Raw genomic sequence first — 18625 nt, forward strand, 5'->3', positions numbered from 1 at the left:
CTGAGACATAAAAGGGTGGAGAAGGATGCAATGGGGGTAAATATTCTGCCATTTATTTGTCCAGACAAGATCAAGATTCACGGAAAAGCGAGGTGACACAGAGTAAAAGGCAATGAATGGGCAGTGGGGTCACAGTTGGACAGAACAAACAAGGAATGAACAAATAGGAAGAGAGAAAGAAAAGGGGAGAAAACACAGAAACCTGCAAATAAGAGGGTTGAGTTAGGTAAGGTTGAGGATCGGGATGATGGATGACAAAGGTTTGTGATGTACCACCTGCTTGCAGCCCTGCAGGTAGAGTTGGGATTGAACCGTATCAGGAAGGCAGTTTTATATAAGAGAGAAAAAAGGAGCAAATCAGATGTGTGGTAAGCCTGAATTTTGGAATTTTAACAAGGAGGGGAAGAACGTGTGCATCGTAGAGCAGCTGGGGGTGGGCAGGCTGAGAAAGCAGAGGGAGTTAGAAGGAAGAAGAGGTGGTAAAAAAAAGGAAAAAAAAAAAGGGCACCAGCCTGTCTGCAATGAGAAAGCAACAGGCATTGTCCTCAAGTCTCATTGTGGGAGATTCCAATAATCTTGAGAGCTCTACATTCCAGGAGAGACAAATATTATCCAACGGTACAAGCCCATAGGGGTTTAAAGCTAAGAACAAAAGCCTTAAATAGATTATGAGATTTGATCTCTCAAGGAATGACTTGAAATGATAGGGAATGCCCAGTATGTGGCTGCCTTTGGAGGCTACATAATTGCAAGATGGTCAAGCCAGTAGAGGTCATGGCTGATGGTGGGTTCAGCTTATTGGTCCAGCTAGGTTCCAAATACTGAAGCTTTACTGGAGATTGGTTTGGACACATTGAGGACTACGTAAGACTTGGAATGTGAATTTCTTGGAATAACATCGTCACCTGTCTGAATTGAGTTTAACTCTGAAATAATGAATAACGAATGCCTCCTTTGGTGAAATGTGCAAAAATAATAATTAATACTCATGTTTGTTATTAATTACATAACAAAGTGTTTCTTTTTATAATTACGAGCACATTGCCCGGAGGGTGATTGCATCACCCCCTGTGGTGACTGACACACACACACACACACACACACACACACACACACACACACACACACACACACACACACACACACACACACACACACACACACACCTGTGGCCAGTTACCTTTTAGTTGTGAGTAAATGTGCACATGCAATTCTGACATGTGAGAAAATAGCACCACCACTAATATATTTTTTCCTTGATATTACTCATACAATGAGACACTATGCTGTATAACATGCATTACATATTGATGATTGTACATGTATGCAATAAGCCAATCAATCAAACATTCACATCTTACTTTATTGGAGTTGTTACATTGAGAAGCAACAATATTTAGTTGTTTCAGCTTATTTTGAGACCAGAAAGATAGGCTGTTGATCTCACTTCTGAGATGTGGTCGATGGATCAAAGCAGAAAGGAATTCATGCAGAAAATTACCAATTTTGGCTTTTGAATATGTATAGGTCAGTATTAGACATCTGAATACATACAGTCAGTCCTGTAGAACACACAGGAAGTGGTCTCTTTTTAAGGTTTGGCATGACGAAATCTGCCTGTGAATTTTCATTATTTTACAAATTACATTTCGATGTCTTTGCTGTAAATGTGCACATGCAGCATGCAACAAACATATTTTACCTTATTGGATGTCTTAGAGGAAATTAATATCAATATTAAGTCTTTATTTAGCCCTGTACTGAAACCACAGACTTTTAATCTTCCTTCTGTTGCGTGAATGATTTATCAAAGCAGAACTGAACACATTACTGGAGAACACACAGAGTCAGGTCTGTCTTGTCTGTCTCGATGAAGATTGTAAAATACATATGTAGTAAACATTCATACTAAGTATTTCTCTGCTCTGCAATTTATTTTAAACTAGCAAATGCTACCCGTCGCTTTGATGACGGGAATACTAACAGGGGAGGGGGCGAAAAAGAGGAGGTGGGGAAGAAAAAGTGTGGGGGGGGCTGAGAGAGAGTGAGGGGGAGAGTGAGATGGTGGAGGGGAAAAGAGAGAGGAGAGAGGGGGAGCGAGAGTGAGAAGGAGTGGAGAAAGGGAAGGCAAACGTGCGGTGCAGAGTTAATTACGATTCAAACTATCTCATCATAATTATTCTGCATACAATAACAGTGAAGATGGAAACAAAATAATGTCTGAAATCCATTTTCTACTGGTCAGACTATAAATACCGCCCAGAGACAAACACCGCCCGGACACGTCTGGAGACAAAACCCGCTGGACGCGTCTGGAGCCAAACCGTCCAGAGAAAAACACTGCCCGGACATGTCCGGAGACAAACTCCCGTCCAGACATAAACATCGCCCGGACACATCTGGAGATAAATACTGCCCGGACACGTCCAGAGACAAACACACACAGCCTGGACAGGTCCGGAGACAAACAACATGCGGACATAATCACCAACCGGACACATCTGGAGACAGAGAGATAGATATGTGTAGGAGGGTGCTGCACTGTATTAGGAGGGGGAGGAGCAAGGATGGGACAGAGAGAGGTCGGGGGAAGGGAGTTAGCAGAGAGAAAATGTTATGCTTTATGAACGAACAAACGAACGCACACACACACACTCTTATTATTACAGATGCAGCAGATTCCAGTGAAGAATGGAAAGGCTATATCCATACTCATTGTATGAGTAATATCAAGAAAGAAAGAGTGGGCTATATCCTGTGTCAAATAGGACAGGAGCAGGGATCCATGGATATTCCGCATCTTACTATAATTCACCATCTGCACATTTCTACTGGTCCGTCTGTCTGTTCCCAAGTACCGCAAAAACGGCTGAACAGATTGCAACCATTTTTGGGTGTGTAATCCTGGGACCCCTTGGAGTAAAATTGGCATAAGTATAACATGACTCCCTTGACGGCTCCCATAGGGAGTGAGTGCTTTTAGAAATGTAAAATGTGACTTCAGGACCTCAACTCTCCCCCCTCACTCTCTCTCTCTCCTCCTCCACCCCCAAAACTCCCCCCCTGCTGTCCCCACCGCACCCTCCCCTCCTCCTTTCTCTCCCCCTGCACCTCCACTCTCCCCCCACTACCCCTTCCACTCTTGCCTCTCACCCCTTCTCCCCTCACTCTGTCCCCCACCCATCCCCTCCCCTCCTCCTGACCAGAAACTGCTATTAAAATGAGTTTTGCCTTTCAAAACATCAATATCCACATTGATTTTCTTCCCGTTTTTTGCAACTGAGTCTTAAACCATCTTAACCATGATGATAAATTTAATTTAATAAAAATAATAATAATATATATTGCTGTGGTTCTCTGAACCGCATTCACATAACAGATAGGTGTCCCAAGACAGTTATCCCATTATTATACGTGTAGACAGTCCCCTTCCTTTTGTTTAGCGGGACAACAAGAAAGTGCATTGCGATGATCGAAGAGCTAGGGTTGCTTAAATCATTTTCTTCTTCATCACTCTTCTTCTTCTTCTTTTCTGATTTTTCCTGAGGTAAATCAGCCACGTGTGCCTTCGCTGTAAGCTGGGGAGAATTGTCGATTGCATTCAAAGGGCATCCGAACAAATACCTCTAAAGAAGATGCACGAATGGTGTTTTTCACAGCACGACGATCCACGGTACTCTCTGCCCTGCCTGCCCCTCGCCCCGTTTACCACAGCGTGTTTGAGTGTTCACAGCACGACGGTCCACGCCGCACGAAACACGTACATAGGCCAATAAAGGCGACTCCACGCCATGTTGGGCAGGATACGAGTGTGCGGGTAGAAGCGGCTTGTTCTTTGTTTAACCTCCATACCCTACACATATTGGTGTTCACTCCGCACACGCGCTGGCGGAGTCGTGTGAATGAGAGTGCCGGCCACGTGCGTAATGGCGGAACCGCGTGCACTGAATGGAATGTGCTCGAAAGCAGACACGTACGCCGCTCGTGAAACGTGCATGGATTTATCCATGGCGATGTACCTTCGGTCCTCGCTGGCAGTGGTGGATTCTCCACAGATGGTGGACGTCTTCTCGTCTCTGTGACCAGCGAGGCTGCGATCGAGCCGGGGAATGTACAGTGCGGGCCACGTTGGCACAGTGCGAGTGTACAGTCCACCCCCTGGTTGTGTGCGAAACGAAACGCTCGGCCACGTTGATCAACGCTGGTCGGACGCCCGAGCGGGCATGCGGGACCCTCGACCGCTCGCCCGGGGGGGTTTTGCAGGATGATTCGCGTGCCAATTTCGATGTGGGCGATTCATGTCATCTCGTGGGTTCAGAGCGCAATATTGCCGCTGTTTGGGGTGGCCTTGCCGGAAACGAAGTGAGGCGGTTTCCGGCCCAAGCCGGCGGGCCACGTGAAGAGTTGGAGCCAATCGAAGCACTAGATTCGGGTGATGACGTTTGGATTCGGCATGGCCCCTCCCCCTCGAGCTGTGGGCCCTATAAAAGTCGAGGCAGTCCCTCTGGCCTGGACGGTCTGTGGTTTCCTGCTTCTCGTCTCTGCCCACGTCGACATCGCCGCGACCGCCTCCTGCTCCTTGACTCTGCCTCCTCGTCTCCGCCCACGCCAGGTCGACCTGATCCCGCCCACTGCTCCACCCTCGTCCTCTGGACTCCACCCCTTCTCCATTCAAGCTCCTCCTTCACAAGCACAGTCTCCACACGTGCGGCTTGGGCCAGGGGAAACGCACCCGCTGTCAGGTACCGTACCACGGAGCATCCCCCCCCCAAAAAAAAAACGTCTTGGTGGCGCACAGGTACCCAGATCATAGCCTCAGCCCTCCCACCCCCCTGGTTGCAAAACTCCCTCTTCAGAGTGTGGGTGTGTGTGTGTGTGTGTGTGTGTGTGTGTGTGTGTGTGTGTGTGTGTGTGTGTGTGTGTGTGTGTGTGTGTGTGTGCGCGCACGTGCTGGCACCTGTCTGCTTGAGTAAGACAGTAGAAGATTGTTATCATTGTTATTATTTCCGCGTTAAGTCTGCTCTGTGTCCCCTTTCATAAGTTGCCTGTTTATTTTCGCACCACACGCTTCTTCCTATCTCTGCACAACACACCCCAATAAATCATCACTGTTCCACATAGCTTTCCTCGCCCACTGTTAATAAATTATCATTAGGAATGTTCCCTGCTCGTTTTTGTCTTTTCTTCCATTGATCCAGCATGGTCTGAATCCTACTTTCGCCGGGACTTTATTCCCAATGATCCGTTCCTTTTTCACCAGTACGTCCTTGGCAGTGTCGCTCGGCTGCATCTGATCCGGTAAAGTGATCCGGTCTGGTGGAGTGATCCGGTTCGGACAAGGCGTACCGAGGGCGTTTCCTCAGTAATTAAACCATGTGATTAATTAGGTAACTAGATTAACCCATAGACGCGAGGACTCTAGGTCACGCGGTTGAGTTATTGGTGTCCACGGTCGGTTAAGCGACCCGCCACGTCACAGAATTATCCATGTGCGACGGGCTCCAATTCCGGGGAGGCTGGTGAGAATCGACATAGCTTCCCCCACCTAGTAGTCTTCTCACCCGACCTCCCCCCCCCCCCGGCCCGCAACAATATACATATTATATATATATATATATATATATATATATATATATATATATATATTGTTGTGGTTACCAAATTCGCAAACCACCATTCAGGTCCCTTAGGTGAGGTATCTCGGTAAGTGCATGTGTAGTTAGGCCCAAACCCGTTGTCTAGTGGGAATACATGTCATTTATGCGTGCTGCGACTCTTCAGGATAGCCGTTTTTCTTTTACTATCTTTATTTTGGACCAACCGCCATGATTACCACCACAACCACAACAACCACCAACCACAACGCCGCTTCACCACAACTGCCACGACCTTCACGTCACACCTCGCAACCGTAGCATCGCCACCGTTCTTGCCCCGCTGTGGGTACCGGTGTTGGACTCGTGCAGGGCGCGCGTCGAACAGCGTGTACAAAATCACGGATTTTGTGCTTCAAAAACGGATCAAAAACGACACACGCCCACTTTTTGCCGTCCAATCGGTGAGCGATGGGCAATTTGGCCCCGCCTCCAGGACGATCGATATATGCAAATTTGTGGATCAAAAAGCCTTCACGCCCACTTTTTCTCGGGCCAATGGGGAGCGAGGTGAAAGGTCAAAGGGAGGCGGTCAAAGGCGAAGCTACGGGGGGATAAAAGGACCGTGTTCGTCAGTCAGGAGAGTCGAGAAGTGGAGAGTCGGAGAGTCCAGAGGCGGAGAGTAAGAGAGTGGAGAGTCGGTGAGTCCAGAGGCGGAGAGTAGGAGAGTCGGAAGCAGAGGGTCAAGACTTCGCGGGCGGTGGAGCTGCTCGTCGTGTGCGTTGGAGTCGGAACGGAGGGGACGAGCTGTGGAAAGGCGGCGACACCAGACGAGGGGGTGCTCGCGTCGTGCAGGGAGCTGCACCCGAGGGAGGCCGACAGCGCGACCTGGCCGAGGTGGAGACGCACACCAGGGATAATAAAGATCCTCTATACCCCGAGCATCAGCAACCCCCTCCTGCTTCCCCCCGCGCTGAGCTCGTGCGCCCAAGGGCGCCCCTTTCCCACCCCCTACTAGACACTGCCCGCGAGGCCCGCGGGGTTGGGGCGCCATCGCCGCTCCGCGTCTCATCACCAGACGGGTAGGCGCGACCCGGTCTCGGCCTCAGGCCCGCCTCATTCTTGGGGGTATTCTTTTCCTTGGTTTTGGGTATGTGTTGTCGGCGCCGTCTGTGAGGTAGAATTGTATAAGTGTTGCCGTGTGCTCGGTAGTCGGTATTAGCTCTGCATTGTGTTTTCGCTTTTACATTTGCTTTTTGTGTAAATTGAATTGTGTCTTTTCTGTGTGCATTTGGTGGAATTGTATATGTGTGCTTCCCATGTGCCGCGAATAAATGTGCTTTTGTGTTGAACTGTTTCCCGCTTCGCTTCGTCATTTCTCCCATTGAATCCTCATCTTGCTTCACGTAAAGGGTTGGTAGTGGGCTGAATACGCCCGATAATTAATCGAACCGTCGAGGTCGACGATAACACCGCTCGGTTATTCTGATAGTACGGAACGGGTCGCTTAAGTGGCCCGTGTCCGAAGTCGACCTGCGGCGAGGTGCGATCGCCCGGTCTACCCTCCGCGTGGGTACTTAGGTAGGCCGAATTTGGCGAGCAACCCTATCCCACGCGGGGGCTGATTGGCTCGATCGCGGTGAGACCGAAAGGTCCACCCGTGACTGGTTCCCGGCGTTAGTCCGAGAGGGTCACGACTGGATTGTCCGTCCGGTGGGCGACGTGCCGCGATTCGAGTTACGTGGCCGTCGGCACGCCGGCGGGCGCGAAATCCCCAACAATATATATATATATATATATATACATATATATATATATATACATATATATATATATACATATATATACATATATATACATATATATACATATATATACATATATATACATATATATACATATATATACATATATACACATATATATATACATATATATATATACATATACATATATATATATATATATATATATATATATATATATATATATATATATATATACATATATATATACATATATATACATATACATATATATATATATATACATATATATATATATATACATATATATATATATATATATATATATATATATATATATATATACATATATATATATATATACATATATATATACATATATATATATATATACATATATATATACATATATATATATATATACATATATATATACATATATATATATATATATATATATATATATATATATATATATATACTAGCGATACCCATGCACATTCATGGGATATCAGTACAACATAGCTGGTAGCAGACGACAGACCGTACACGGGGAATGACAAAAATACGCATTGTGCAAAATGCAAGTGGTACTATGGAACGCCAAGACTTCCCAAACATTGTCGGCATGTCCGCTAAGTGCCACAGCAATTTCATAGGGATCGTGTGACGGCGAGCCGAGTTTTTAGTGTGCAAGCTTGGTATTACAAAGATATTGTTGCGGATTCGCGCCCGCCGGCGTGCGGGCGACCACGTAACTCGAATCGCGGCACGTCGCCCACCGGACAGACAATCCCGTCGTGACCCTCTCGGACTAACGCCGGGAACTAGTCACGGGTGGGCCTTTCGGTCTCACCACGATCGTGCCAATCAGCCCCCGCGTGGGATAGGGTTGCTCGCCAAATTCGACCTACCTAAGTACCCACACGGAGGGTAGACCGGGCGATCGCACCTCGCCGTAGGTCGACTTCGGACACGGGCCACTTTAAGCGACCCGTTCCGTACTATCGGGATAACCGAGCGGTGTTATCGTCAACCTCGACGGTTCCGATCAATTATCGGGCGTATTTAGCCCACGACCAACCCTTTATGTGAAGTAAGATGGAGATTCAATTAGAGAAAAGATGAAGCGAAACGGGAGAAACAGTTCAACATAAAGCACATTTATTCCACGGCAAACGGAAAGCACACATATACAATTACCACAATTATGCACCAAAAGCAAATGTAACAAAAGAAGAAACAACAATTACGCACCAAAAGCAATTGCAACAAAAGAAACACAATGCAGATCTACTACTGACTACGCGAGCACACGGCAACACTTACAGTTTTACTTCACAGACGGCGCCGACAACACATATACTCCAAAGCAAAAGAAAAAAGGGGCCACCCTCAACGATAAGGGGGCAGACGGGCCTGGGGCCGAGACCGCGTCGAGCCTACCCGTCTGGTGATGAGCCGCAAAATGGCGGCGGCGCCCCGACTCCGCGGGCCTCGCTGGCACTGCCTGGAATGGGGTGGGAACGGGGCCCCCTTCTCACACTATCTCAGCGCGGGGGGGAAACAGGGGGGGGTTGTTGATGCTCGGGGGAAAGAGGATATCTGGCTGGCTTGGGTCCCACGACGAGCGACTCCACTGCGACCTCGACCGCGTTCCCGGCCTCCCCTCTCCGCAGCTCCCCGACTCTGACACGAGCGCAGACCTCCACAAAGCTCCTTGGCTTCTCCAGACTCTCCGGACCCCGACAGACACTCTCTTGACTGATTTCGCCGCCGCCACAACTCTCCAACTCTTCTCCTCGATTCGCCCCGCGCTCGGCACTTTATAGTGCGACAGGAGAAACCACATGCAGATTTTTGGATCAGGATTGGCTCGGGGGCGGAGCCACGCTCGCCCATTGGACAGAGGAAAAGTGGGCGTGAATCATTCCTGATCCTCGAATCTGCATATATCGATTATACTCCGACGCGCCTGGAGGCGGGGCCAAATCGCCCCACGCTCGCTGATAGGACGGAACAGAAGTGGGCGTGAATCATTCTTGATCAGATTTCTCGGAAAGGCCGCTTTTTGCACGCGCTGCGCGCCCTGTACGAGTCCAGGATCGGTGCCCACAAGCGGCGCGGGAATGGCGGTGATGCGATGGTTGCGAGAGCGAGATGTGACGGTAAAGGTCGTGGCTGTTGGCGTTGTTGTTGTGAAGAAAATTGTTGTTGTGAAGCGGCGTTGCGGTTGGTGGTTGTTGTGTGATGGCGGTTGAGACGTGGTTGGTTCAAAATAAAGATAGAACAGAAAAACGGCTATCTTAAAGGGTCGCAGCCCGAATGAATGACATTTATTCCCTCTAAACAACGGGTTTGGGCCTAAATACACATATACTTACAGAGATATCTCACCTACGGGTCCTGAATGGTGGTTTGCGAATTTCCTCAACCACAACAATATATATATCGAAGTTGCGTTAAGATAAAGCCGTGAGTCAGAAAGCATGATGCCTCACAAAAGAGGCCGATGAAATCTCAGACCAAAACAAAGTATAGAAATTGTGGGTGGACTCGAGCGAACCATCCAACCAATGAGTGTAATTCGCACACACGGATAGACAAACACGCACATGGCTCCTTTTATAGTATATACTCAGTGTACAAAACATTAGGCACACCTTCCTAATATGGAGTTGCACCCCCTTCTGCCCTAAAAACAGGCTCAATTCGTCGGGGCATGGACTCCACAAGGTGTCGAAAGCGTTCTACACGGATGTTGGCCCATGTTGACTCCAATGCTTCCTACTGTTGTGTCAAGTCAGCTGGGAGTGGATCTCTACTCCCTCCGAATAACAGTCCATTTCATCCCACAGATGCTCAATTAGATTGAGATCTGGTGACTGGACAGGCCTACTGCAGAAAGCTGAATTCACTGTCATGTTTGTGGAACCATTCCTTGACAATCCAAGCCTTGTGGCATGGAACATTATCCTGCTGAAGAAATTCATTCACAGATGGATGCACTGCTGCCATGAAGGTATGCACCTGATTGGCAATGATGTTCAGATATCCTGTGGCATTCAAACGTTGCTCCACTTTTATCAGGGGCCAATTGTGTGCCAGGAAAACACACCCCACACCACCCCCACTAGTCTTTAATGTTGACACACAGCATGATGGATGCATGTACTAGTGTGATCTTCTCCATACCTTAGTCCTTGCATCAGTGTGAAACAGCAGGAACCGGGATTCATCAGACTAGGCAATGTTTTTCCAACCCACCAGTGTCCCATGTTTTAGTTCCTTAGCCCACTGCAACCGCAGATTCTCATTTTTTGCTGAAAGAAGTAGAACTCTGTACGGTGGTCGGCTGCCATACGCCATTCATGTCAAAATCCGACGAGTTGCGCATTCTTTTATGGGTCTTTCAGTTCCAATGTTGTGGTGGACTGTCACTTGACTATCTGTAGCCCATCTGTTGCTCTGCACAATTTGTGTCAGTCTCCTTTGGCCTCTCTCATCAATGAGCCATTTTTGACCACTGGCCTGCCGTTGGCTGGATGTCCTTTGGGTGGTGGACCAATATTGATACACAAGGGCAACTGTTGAGTGTGAAAAATCCAGCAGCGTTGCAGTTCTTGACACACTCAAACCAGTGCGCTTGGCACCTACTACCATACCCAGTTCAAAGGCAATTAAATCTTTTGTCTTGCGAATTCACCCTCTGAATGGCACACATACACAATCCATGTCTCAATCATCTCAAGGCTTAAAAAATCCTTCTTTAACCTGTCTCTTCCCCTTCTTCTACACTGATTAAAGTTGATTTAACAGGTATCGTCAATAAGGGATAATAACTTTCATCTGGATTCACCTGATCAGTCTATTTCATGGAAAGAGCAGGTGTTCCTAATGTTTTGTACACTGAGTGTACATTCTCAATGGATCCAATTCAATAACATCTGATGAATGCAATTTGATCAATGGGTTTGAACACAAGGAAGTGAAAACAGTTGATAACACTTCAATAAATTGACATTCACCACAATTTTTACTGAAAAAGCTTCCAACAGCATGGTCATGGGTTTGTGCACTTATCTTTGAGATGTCTAGTCCAAGTTCAATTATTGGCCCAACTATAAACTGTCGGATTGGTGCTCAGCAGGCAGGGTGTTGCATCACAAAGTATGCCTTCTCTGTGATGGAATTTAAGCTGGCAGACGTTACAGACCCCACGGTGTCTTTTGTGAAGAGTAGGCAAATCATCACCAGCACCATGGCCAAATTCCTACGTGAACCCTGGATAGAAGGTGGGCTGGTCTTCATGGCTATTCCTCGACTCAAGGTTACACTGCTTTGTATCTCAAAGTATGGTTTATATGCAGGCAGCAGCTCAAGCACGACAACCAAATTCAAGCACCCAGTGTCCAATTTCAAAATTGAAATCAGTGTCCAAAGTGCAAGCTGTGTGCAGGGTTATGCTGCAAAGTTTGAATATAAAAGTCGTGGTAACTTGCTTTTTTCTCCAGCTTTTCATTCCCATTCCCTTTTGTAATCACAAAGGTGACGGAGGAGCTTTACTTTATAAATGCACGCGGAAGCTTCATGTCTAAGCAGGCACAGGCAATGGCAGATATAATGAAGCCAGAAGTGTAAAAAAAACAAAAAAACGGCGGAAGCACGACTGCTGGAAATGACATTTTGACACTTAGTAATCTAAAACCAAGCCTAAGCCAATTTTAAGACATGATAATATCCCTGGTGTTATTGAAAAAGGCAACATAGTTATTATAGAACAACAAATACCAGGGAAAATGATGTAGAGATCGAAGCATGTCTATGGCCAACCTCATGATGCTTAATGCTATTGGAATGCCTCGGTTGCATCACGGTACTCTAGACTTTATTGCAGCTGTGAAAAAAATGCGCTGGAAACTACTTTAATATACTGTCACACTTTATATCATTCATACTTTACAAGTGGTTAACTATTAGTGGTGTTCACCAACAAACAAAATGTGGCCTCAGATCGTTGCAACCAAATATTGTTTATTTATTAAGAAACTTACAGGCTTAAGAAAGCAGATCGTTGAATATTATTTATGTGTCGTCTGTGGCTGTATCATTTTCTGGGGGGCACAGCAGTGACGCTGATGCAGTGCCCAGAACCAATAAGCTGGTGCTCATTGCGACGACCTCGGAAGGATAACAGGCTGAGTCAACACACCTGGTGTTATTTCAATGACACGACAGGTGCTCAAACTCAAGACCCTAAGATCTTAAGCCAGCCACCTTAACTATTAAACCAACACCAGGCTTGTGAACAGTAGGTGCAACCACAGGAGGGATCATTAAGAGATTGTGCATGACATTATTTCTGATGTCTAAAAGCCCTGGAAACCTCAATTTGTGCCACTCCCAATCATGCCCTCATGACATTATGCCAGCCCACTCCCCCCACCAAAAAACCAGGATTATTGTGGAGGAACAAAAACAGGTTTTAATACCGATCAATATTTGAAAAGGACCACGTGCGGATCTGGAGAGGGGGCAAAAAGGCTCAAAGAAGAAGCAATAGACACAGTCTTCAAGTTTTATATCCATAAAATGCTGTGGTCTTTACCTATGAGCAAACTATGAACCTTCACTTTTTACCTTCTTTGAGCAAATTACACCCCTTTGTAAATTTATCGATCCACCAATGAGAACATGTCAGCAATTAAAGACTTTATGCATAAGTAGTACTCGACTACCGGACACCATTTTACTATGCAGGTGAACTTTAAACTTGAAATAATGTTAGGCCAAAAGAATACACATCCCAAAGAATACAGCTCTCTAAAAGTAACAAGTAGAGACAGGTTAAAAAAATGTGAGGATAATTGTGACTTTTCACCTTGATTAGCTGGAACCTCATTCATTTTATCAGGAACATTTGCCACATTCCAATGATCTTTACCTCTTTCTTCCTTTCCTCCTTATGAACAGTCTCATTTGGTGAATATACTCACTTTTAGAATACCACTGGTCTGTGTGGCTCACAGCTCAAGACAGTTACAAATCAGAAAGGGTCTTACAATACAAAATGAGGCAGAGAGGTCAACTCTTGTATTCGACATACACATTGCGATTTATTATGGTAAAAGAGCAAAAGTCTATTCCTACTCAAAATATGCCATGGGATTATTCACATTTCACAAGTGCAAGAAGATGGGATAACCAGCTGATCGAATACCCCTTCCACTAGACAGAGATTACTGAACATCCGGCCTGCGCCCTACCAGTACAGTATTTATAGTCTGGTCAGACCCCGCTGGGACCTCAACCAAATTAAAGGATACCACTTAGAGGAAAATACCCTCCCATTCCACAGTTGTTTGATGAATCATTGGGGAATGAGCACACAGCAGGGTGGGAGAACATTTAAAACTGCACACCCTCAACCATAAGTGCTTTCCTTTCGTTAAAACACAATCTTAAAGCACCTTAAGTTAAACGATAACTCAGTATAAAAACAATCACCCTCATTCTTTAGTTAAGAAAGCAAGTGCTATGTGTTTAACACATTTTCATCATCCAGCACATACAAGGTCTGCCTCTTCAGATTCTTCCTTCACCCATTGTCAGCATGGTTGGGTGCATAATGCATCCAGGAAAAAGTAAACAGGACAATAACTTCAGTAAATCAAGAATTAGTGATAAGAATGAGCTCTTTACTTGAAAGAGAATTTTACCATTACTTTGGGTTCTGTAACCTGGCGTGAGCAAAGCATGGTTTTGCTCCTTTATGACCTCACACAAGGAAAAGAGGTCATTCATCAGACTCGGTGGTGTAATGATTAGAGCATCCGCTTTGAGTCAGGGAAGTTGGTGGTTTGAACCCCTGCAGAGTCATACTTACTTGCTTGACTCGAGCATGGACAAACAACCATAAGTTGGCAATCATCGTGGAGGCTTTGAGGGGCCTAATGACCTCCTCCTGGTCACATGTCTCATTGCTGTGCTGCTCTCCCAAGTTAATTTCTTTGCTGTAGCTTTAAACAAAAACCTTCCTGATGTTTTACTAAAGTTTAAATAACCCAATCTTGATCGGGTGATCGAACATGATATATACTAGCAGAGTACCCACCCTATGGGTGATCATATTCCAAGCATGGAAAACATTCTTCCGAGATATCCCATTATTTTGGGGGTGTAGAGGCAACAGAATGCTGCCTCGATTGCTCCAGAAAATAAAAAATAACCAGGGTTACGTACATGAAGCAAAAGCATGTGAATGGCTTATGCACGTATATAATACATCGTAGTTGTACAGCAAGAACAATTCCAACTGCACCCCACCCCCCTCTCCCCAAAGGAAGAACCTGCCAAGATGGTTGAAGGAAAATACATTTTCTTTCAAAACTTGATGGAATCAAAAGAAAAACTTGTACAGGTACAAACAACTTCAGGGTTTCTCATTAATCCCCGAATTTCAGCTTCCGTTATCAAATCCTCTCGGAGTATACGATATACAATATACATAAACATGTCATATATATATATATATATATATATATATATATATATATATATATATATATATATATATATATATATATATATATATATATATATATATATATATCGAGTACGTATACATAAATACATAGTGTAAATGTAAAATCTATTCATCTTAACCATTTGTGAGACAAAGTAAAATAAAAGAAATCTGCTCAATGGCAGTGGTCTGGCGTGTTGTATGTGGCGATATATGTATTATGTATAATGTACACAACTATGGCAGAAAAATTGACCCCAACCCCTATAGACACCATACCCCCAAATTATCTCCTCCAAAACTTGTTCCCTTAGTCCCTCCAAATGCCCCAATCCTCCTTCGTATTCCCTTTCTCAACTCTTCACTCTGAGAGTTGCACTTCAAGACAGATGTTTAGTTTCCGACCATGAAAACAGCTGTTTCCAAACGTTCAAGAATTGATGTTTGATATTGTTGAAAATTAGAATTCAACATTTGGAACGGGGTAAAAAGTTTGCTATTTGTTCGTTTATCGATCGAAGCATTTTCATGTAAATGTTCAAAGGATAGGCAAGAAAGGTTTTAAAAAGAAAGTCGTAATAAAATCGAAACATTGTACTGTATATTCCAAATAGAAGTAAAACCCCAAAACAAACTCTCAATTACTGGTATATATATATATATATATATATATATATATATATATTCTCAGTTGACAAAAAAAACCCTGAAGAGTTGCAAAGTGTGGGATATATCACTTACCGCACTGGAATGTTGTTAAAGTCTTGCATGTGGGGAGAGCAGAAGGGCAGAGAGAGTGTCTGGGTAGTTGGCGAGATGCACACGTCGTGGCTCACACAGTGTATTCTCACGACCCGATTCTGCAACATTGCCTTCGTTTTCCCGCACTGCCCTCGCCCAACGTCCTTCTGTACCCGCAGGCAGGGCGTTTCCACCAAAGGCTACGGCTTTATAGAAACACGCCATCTGCTGCCCGTAATGTCCAGTGAGTGAGCTACTGTGACTACGGCACCAAACAATTACCACTGACTCCGGGTGGGGAGATCTATGAGGAAAGTTCTCGGTTGAAGTTTCTCACGGACCAAGCAGACAAAAAGTTTGTAAAGACTGAAACTTTGCTTTTAAAACTTTGTAAATTGAAAGTGGCAGAAGTTTGTAAATTGTTCAAGGTGTTGGTGATAGCTCACCTACCACAAGCCTGGTGTTGGCTTAGTGGTTAGGGTGGTGGCTTGGGATCCTAGGGTCCTGAGGTTGAGCTCTGTTTGCCACTGAATTAACACCAGGGGGTTGACTCAGCCTGACATCATTCGGAGGTCGGTGAAATGAGCACCAGTCTCCTGGTAATTGGGGCACTGCAGCAGTGGCATAGCTGCGCCCCCGAACCAATGATGCAACCAGCAGCGGCATAGCTACGCCCTTAACCAATGATGCAACCAGCAGCCAAAAAGGCAGCACACAATGTGAACCCACTCTTCACGAAAGACACCGTGAGATCTTTAAGGACAGCAAGTAATCGGGAGACCGAATATTATTTATGTGTCATCTGTGGCTGCATCATTTTCTGGGGGGCACAGCAGTGACGCTGATGCAGTGCCCAGTCACCAATAAGCTGGTGCTCGTTGTGATGACCTCGGAAGGATAACAAGCCAAGTCAACCCACCTGGTATTATTTCAATGACACGACAGGTGCTCAAACTCAAGACCCTAACATCTTAAGCCAGCCACCTTAACCATTAAACCAACACCAGGCTTGAATATTCGGTGCAGCCACAGGATGGATCATCAAGAGATTGTGCGGGACATTATTGCTGATGTCAATTTGCAAAGAGTTCAGTGCAGATTACCATCAAGTCGAGCCCACTGGCTTTCAGTTGAAAGATGAGCACTAGTATTGGGTTTGACATCACCAGATACTGAAAATTTAGGGGAAGCAAGTTTCCATTAAACTAACTGTTGTCTTTCATTTCTCGACCTCTTGCCTTTACCTTCAATCTCTCTTTGCTTTGGTGGTTCTGTCGCTCCTCTTTTTATTCTTTAATGGCCACAATTACTTCCACATATTTGTGGGGGTGGGCCGGGGGAGACTTGGCCCAAATATTTTACGAACCAGCTCATCAAGCTTGACGTTCGACGAAATGGTTCGGGCAGGCATTTGTAATTTGGTGATGGTGCCAGCGATAGCTCGCCTGCTTTTCACAAAAGACACTGTGGGATGTTTAACTTCCACCAACCAATGTCGGCAGATGTGAAGCCAAGTTTAACGTCCAAGGGACAAGTGCACATATCGATGAATCATCCTGCCTTTGAAACAGCGCAATGGCAGTTTTTTCGCTGGGTTAAGATTCGAACCCAGGCTAAACAACTTAGAGACGAGTGTGCAGACCTCTAAGTCTCGGCCATCCTGCCAACTTCTGTCCCTTGTTATCTTAAAGGCTGCAAATTCACAATTACAGACCTATTGCTATCCTTCCTTGTTTTTCTAAAATCTTAGAAAGACGTTTAAAACCATCTTTCCAAGTTTATGTCGAAATTCAACCTTCTTTATGACCAACAATTCAGCTTTAGCTCTAAACATTCCACTGCCATGGCTCTCACCGATGCGGAATGTAACAAAATGTCTACTGCAGGCATTTTTATTGACTTGCCGAAAACCTTCGACACAATTGACCATATAATAGTATTCTCATATCTAAGCTTGAATCTTTTGGTATCAGGGGTATTGCTCTGTGATGGCTCGCTTATCTTAGTAACCGTCAACAATTCATGATGGTCAATAAATTTGATTCCAATGGGAAAGCCGTTTTACCTGGTGTTCCACAAGGCTCTATCCTTGATCCTTTCCTAGTATGTGCTGCATTTCCAAGAAAAATGTGCTGAAGGTGTTCTGAGAAAGGGAGTGCTTGCTAGTTAAAAAAAATAAATAAAAAATCCCCAAAAAGTACATCATCTTCTCCAATTCGAATTAATCTTCTATCAGCACAAACCATATTGAAATTGATCATATCCCTATTAATAAGGTTCAATTCACAAAAGATTTCGGAGTTCATCATCGAGGACAAACTCACCTGGTCTGACATCTCTATCATCATGAAAACAGTTTCTCGTAACAGGTGTTTTATCGAGACTACGTTCATTTTTAATCTCAACCATTTTTTTACTTATCTTTACAATACCCCAGTTTTACCTTATCTCATTTACGTATTGTAATATTGCATGGGTAAGTACCAGCAAGCTTCATTTACTCAATGTTGCTCAAAAAGAGCCTTGATGACTTCTACCTTCTCTCATCCTCAAGACGACACTGCACCTCATTGTGCGAGACTTAACACTCCGACTTGATGGCATTAACAAATTGCACACACAGGGATATTTATGTACAAGCATGTCTATAATCTTCCCTGCACTATTTCCTCGTATTCACCTCAATATTCACCTCAACGACAAACACAAGCATCAGATCCTGCTTACATCAGATCCTCAGAAGAATTAGTTCTTACCCTACACTCGCAGATCATACTCCATGAATACAATGAGATATTACGATCCTCGTCTTTGGAACACTATTGACAGAGCAATGAAAGCCCAGCCACCCATGAACAAATTCAAATCTTGCTTAAAGAACTTTCTCATATCCCACCCAACATGTAGGTCAATAGCATAAAATATTCCCCAGATGTTTAAGTAATTCTGGTATTTCAGTATTTTGTCAATTCCTATGTCTGCTTTTGCTCTTAGTTCTT

The 18625-nt window shown here is 44.9% G+C and overlaps 1 protein-coding gene across 2 annotated transcripts in view; it reads right to left on the reverse strand.

Moving 5' to 3' along the window:
- CCDC102A (coiled-coil domain containing 102A) overlaps nucleotides 1-16296 on the reverse strand; it is a 59197-nt gene extending 42901 nt beyond the window's left edge. Inside the window, exon 1 of one of the 2 annotated variants that reach the window (XM_085888694.1) lies at nucleotides 15627-16296. The gene's annotated coding sequence lies outside the window, so the exon portion shown is untranslated. Of the gene's footprint in view, nucleotides 1-4019; nucleotides 4754-15626 lie in introns of those variants that run through there. The other variant, XM_085888695.1, reaches the window with a different exon arrangement.
- Nucleotides 16297-18625: the final 2329 nt, after the last annotated feature.

The sequence above is a fragment of the Eptatretus burgeri genome, chromosome 7, assembly GCF_056783735.1.
Source record: "Eptatretus burgeri isolate ZD-2024b chromosome 7, Ebu_testis_v1, whole genome shotgun sequence".
In the NCBI taxonomy this organism is placed as follows: Eukaryota; Metazoa; Chordata; class Myxini; order Myxiniformes; family Myxinidae; genus Eptatretus; species Eptatretus burgeri.